We start from the raw sequence: 6,131 nt of genomic DNA on the forward strand, positions 1-6,131 counted from the left end.
GGAACATAAGCTGCTTTTTCATGCTCAAGAAACTTGCTTTCCTCTCATCACAGACTCCATCCTACAGAAGCATAAAATAGCAACATCTCAGTGATAGCTGATGAGAATAAAGAAGCGTCTTTCTGTGGCTTAGGATTTCTCCCCTTCCTCGTACATTTTCCTGCCCTTTTCCAGATACTCATCTAGGACTTCCCAATGTCAGTTCTCATTTTCTTCCTGGGCCCCAGCCCATGGCTGTTAGGTGGGACCTGAGGCTAGTAGTTCTGTATAAAATATGAGTGGAAATGACACATGGACTTTCAGAGTCAGCCAATAGAAAGCCTTGGCCCAGTTTTCCACACTCTCTCTCCCCTGCAGCACCATTCTTGGAAGAGCCACAAGTCTAGTGAGCTAGCACATCAAGGATAGTTGTCCCAGAGTGTCACCCAGAAAACTTTGCCTTAGTGAGAAATAAAAGTTACTATGTTAAGCTCCTGTGATTATTAGCTTGCCCTACTGAAACACCTTGAAAAGAATTGGAGTAAGAAACTCTCAGTTGGACGCTTTCTCTGAAGCCCCTAATCCATATATATTTCTAACACTCACAGAATTGCACGTGACCTCAAAGTTTTATTGCTATTAAGATAAATGGCAACAAATGTTTTTCAGCTTTATCAAGGAATAATTGAGAAAACTTTAAAATATTTTAAGTATACATAGTGATGATTTGCTATACTAGCAACAAATGTTTTTAACCAAAATCTGTAGAGAGCAAATTTAGAGTACAGAGAAAAATATTCTTTTCAAAACTGGCTATAATTTGACCCAGCTGCACCAATGGAGCAGAAGTAATGTCTTGTAAATAACTTTGCATGGTGTCAGATTAATTCAAGTGATCACATTGTAAAGTATGTAAATGTTGAATCACTATGTTGTATACCTGAAACTAATATAATATTATATGTCAACTATACTTTAATAATTTTTTTTAAAAAAAGAAAGTACAGCTTTTATTTGAGTAAACAACTTCATGGGCCTCTTTGTTAGGTAAGGTGAGTTCCCACCCCCAGACTCTCTCACACATAAATACACACAAACTTGTAGAATTTAGATAGAAGATATCTAAATTACTTTAAAATCTGATTGGAATTTTTCATGTCCCTTCAATAAGAACCTGGAATAGGAGGAACAGTGTTGGGGGAAGGGACCTCGGTGTGTGACATAGACATAACTGCCTTCCGTGAGAGCAGGCCACCAGAAATTCCAGGTGGAGACAAGGGATGAGGAGCATCCAGATAGTCAGTTGACCAGGACATGTTTTGTTTCACTTGTTGGCTCTTCTACTCTGGACTATGATCCCCCTTGGATTTGTGCAGAGTCAGGAGGACTCTATTTGTATTAAAACAATGGATCAAGCTTTTAAAATCCTAATATCCATTGAGTGATTCTATGGCTTAAATGATTTTCTTGGTAGTGCTTTCTTTGTGCTTGTTCACCTTACAGTCTATTTTCTGAGAAGTGAATGCTTAATGGATTACATATAAATAATAGGCAAAAAGACACTGAAGACTGCAGCCACTCTGAATCTCTTAACCTTCCCATTTCACTTCTCCAGAGGTTTATGGATGAATAATTTTTAATTAATTAATCAATCAGTGAGCCTTCAAACAATTAATTCTAATTTTCCTTCCACTAAACTAAAAAGAAAGAAAAAACTGTCACCACTACAGGTAAATTAATGTAACAGTGGGAAATATTAAAGATCAAGAAAAGGAGAAATGGGCTAAAAATAAGACTGCCTTTCCTCTGGAATAATATTATGATTGAATCCCTTCTTGCCCTCCCTAAGTGTGTGCGTCATACAACTATAAAATCTCAGACAGGTCAAAATTCAGTCATTAATAATAAACTTCACACCCTCTGTCACACATAGGAGTTAACCTTCCATGTATATTGAATTATCTTTTAAACTCTTTAATGGACTTTCTTTGCAGAGGCAACATATAGAAAAAGGAAACAGGAAAAAAGTAAAAAACATCTTTAGAAAGAATACAATGTGGTTAAAAATGTTTGCCCTGTAGCGGACAAAACTTAAGTAAAATACAGTAGAGGTCAGCAAAACATTTTTGGCATAAAAATTTTATGGCAGACCTGACTGGTGTGGCTTTTTTGGTTGGATGTCATCCAGCAAAGCAAAAGGTCATTAGTTTGATTCCCAGTCAGGGTACATGCTTGGGTTGTGAGTTGGATCCAAGGTCGGGGTGCATACAAGAGGCAGAGATCTATTGTTTCTCTCTCATATCAATGTTTCTTTCCCTCTCTCCCTCCTTTTCCATTTCTCTAAAAAAACAAAAATGAATATGTAGGGGACAGTAAAAGCTGAAGTTACAAAAAGAAGGCCAACTTGCTTGGCCGGAATCAGGTATTTGCAAGGTCTTGCCTGATTGCCTACATTTGCTGATGGGTCAGGTATTTGCAAGGTCTTGCCTGACTGAATACATCAGCAACATGTAGCCTTTTGATAACGAAAGCTGGAGCCGTGAGGGCTGGAAACAAAGTAGGAGCAGGGAACGTCCTGACTATTAGATTAGAGCAGGAGCTACTTGCAAGATATCTGAGAACACTCCGCCTACAGCTTTCTCAGGGGTTTCTCATCAGTTTTGTTTCTTAGAAGTTTCACTGCTGATGTCAGTAGCTGATGTAATGGAACATTATAAATAAAATCGGTGGGCTCAGGCTGATGTCATTGTCTCTCCATCCGAGGGCAATGCACCACCTGACCCCTGCTTTGCATTAATCTTGTGTCTTGTGTCTGTGTTTTTCTTTTAATCTCCAGGTTGACCCCTCTCTGGTACCTTAGCTTTTGACATCGAATTGTGCGGGTTGCAGCATGAATAAAAACTTTTTACAAAATGTATGACATTTCAAGATCTCTTCCAGTAGAGTTGTGGTTTGGACATTTAAATGCATTATGACTCTTTTGTACTGCAGTTAGCATGGTGTAAACATCTAATTTTTATATTTTAAATACACTACAAATATCTTTAATCCTCAACAGTCCCATGAAATTTTATAAAATCAAGTATACTTTGAAATATTGTTCATTAATATGTATTTTCAACTGCATCATCTTTAAACTTCTTTATAGAAGAATCATCAGTTTAATGAAAACCCTTTGTTTTAAAATAATATTCTAATTTAGATGCATAGAAAAAATTATGCTGTATAGTATATAACAATACCTCATCCCAACCCAGGTCAGTTTATAAAAACCTTCTTTTTTATAGGCATTTTTATTCAAGTATATAAACAACATTTTCATGCATTTTTTTACATAAAAACTATTTAAAATCCTGAATTATTGACACAATATACTTGTAATTTATGCAAGATGTTTTCACTAGAGAAAAATATTTACGATTATATTACTCAAAAATTGAATTTTTTCAATTCCCAGTCATGTATTACTCTTTTGAATTTCATCACTTTAATATTTGGCATTTCTGTGGCCCAAAAAGACTAGAATCATTTAAGATTTAATGAAGAGCTATTTACCTCCTAAATCTTCTTCCCTTGAGTAATGAAATAATTACCTCCCATAATCATGGAAATGTAAAACTTGAATCTCAAATTGAGCTGTTGTGAGAAGGGTTAGTAATGCTGCATAGGTGATCACCATGGTAACACTTGGAAATGGCAGTGATGTCAAGCCAAGAGCATGGAATTTCTATTCCCACAAGAGCCCAACCAGGGACTGGAGATGAACTCTTGCATGGTCTCAGGAAAGTGACTGAAAGCTAACATTTGCTGATCTCCCACTGGAGTACACACATCACCATTTTATATCATTCTCAGAGGAAGATGATTTTAAAATACAACAACAACATATTCTCAATAGTTTTAATTAAAATTGCTCTGTAACATTATATCACTATGATGCGTGAGTTTGTGTGCATGAACTTGCTGTACATTCAAATGAGGCTTATCCCTAAGGAAGAACATGATGACGCTAGGAAGGGAATTCACCATAGCTTTATTCACATAACAGAGATAATTAAATAATTAGACATTCTCTAAAATATCAGAATGAGTTAATTCATTTTTAACAGCATGGATTAGGAAGGCGATTCCATAAATCGTAAGGACAATACAATTTACTTGGAACCGAAGAGGAATAATTAGTGTCAATCTGGCTCTTGTGTGTGTGTGTGTGTGTGTGTGTGTGTAAAATACATTCTATTCTAATTTCAGGGTATACAAGAAACACTAAATTAGACTAAATGTGGAAGATAGAAGCCAACATAAATTTAAGGCTAATATAAGATATGTATAAAAAATATAGCATTTTAATTTTAACTGCATCTAATTACTTCAATTGGGATTACTTATAGTCCTTACAAGAAAAAGAGTTCATACAATGAGTACATAATTACTAATTGTAATTAGCATACTAAATGTTTATGTGCAACTGAGTGCTGGTAAACTGCTTGAAAATAGCTTGTTCACCTAAGTAAATAAATATTGCCCTTGTAACCTTGCTCATGTTTTATTTAGCAATATTAAACAAACATTTAAAAATATATAATAATTTATATATAACACATGTAAATATATAACAATTTAGAACAAGCACAATAACAAATGTTTTTTACATGATCCTGCCAATTTCTTTATTCATTTATCAACAAATACTTATTGAGCACCTACTACCAAGTGCTAGGCTAAGTGTTACAGACTTAAAGAGGAATACAAATAGAAACAATTATCTTGGAACTTAAGGCCCACTAGTGAAAGCAATAATTAAATATTAACACAAAAAACATATAAAATCACAATTGTAGCAATTTTTATGTAAAAAAATGGTGGTTGATAAACCACGACAGTAAAGCAATATGACCCATGAGGAATAATCACAACAAACTTCCCTGAGAAAGTAAAACTGTGATTGCAAAGAAAATACAAAAATCTGCTCTTTCTTATTCTCCACGTTGTGAAGTACAATTTCTGGTCCCGATGATAATGCTATGAATCTACATATTTTTTTCTATTAGTGAGGTTGAACATTATCCCACAGTTTCTTTTTTAGGGAGTTGAACCTCATAAATTATTTTTTGATAATGTTATTTTCCCACTCACCTACCTCAGTCACAACGTGTTGGTAGACTTAATAGAAATCCATGAAAAAACATTATCTAGCCAAATTCCACGTTTGTTTATTATTCTACAAGTATTCATTATTTACTTACATTTATGGGATGAATTGTGTTCCCTCAAAAAGACAGATTGCAGTTCTAAACCTCAGTACCTCAGAATGTGACCTTATTTGGACATAGGGACATTTTGGACATAATAAGTTAAGATGAAATCATACTGGGATACAAGATGACTGGTGCCCTTGTAAGAAGAGAGCTGTGTGAAGAAAATACACACACACACACATGCACACACACAGGGAACATGTCATTAGATGATAATAAAGACAGAAAATGGAGTTATGCAGGTGCCAACTAAGAAACACCAGAGATTCTGGCACACCACTAGAAGCTGTGAAGAGACAAGGAGGGCCTGCCCACAACTTGATTTTGGAAAGAACTCAAATGATGTATCAAATATAACGTAGTTCCCTTCAAAAGAAATTAATAGAATTAAAGCAGAATTTCTGACCACATCAACACCAAGAAAATATGATGTACAATTAAAGAAGTCCATACATATTTTACATACATAGATAGAAATTTAGTCAATTATGAATCCCCCTGCTTCAAGAGATTGAGGTCAAACACTTTAGGTTGTATGATTAATGTTGTAGTAATTTAATTGCTAATTCCATTTTAACATATTATATTAAAATAATGCACTATAATGAAACTTGCATGAGAGCAGATATAATAAAATGTGGTAATTTATAATGTAAATAAAGACAGTGAGTGGCATACACGGTGGGCCAAAATCTGCTCTTGGATGAACCCATAAGTGTCCTATTAACATTAGAATTAGCTGTGTGCATTCATATGAATAAAATAATTCTCAAATGCAGCATTTTTTCTCAGAGTGAACTACTGATAATGATTTATATATTTCCATATAAATCATGTTAAATTTATATTTTACGTGAATAAAAGAGATAAATGATGGATGATACATAGGTAGAT

The sequence above is a fragment of the Furipterus horrens genome, unplaced genomic scaffold, assembly GCF_987537825.1.
Source record: "Furipterus horrens unplaced genomic scaffold, mFurHor1.1.pri manual_scaffold_1, whole genome shotgun sequence".
Classification (NCBI taxonomy): domain Eukaryota; kingdom Metazoa; phylum Chordata; class Mammalia; order Chiroptera; family Furipteridae; genus Furipterus; species Furipterus horrens.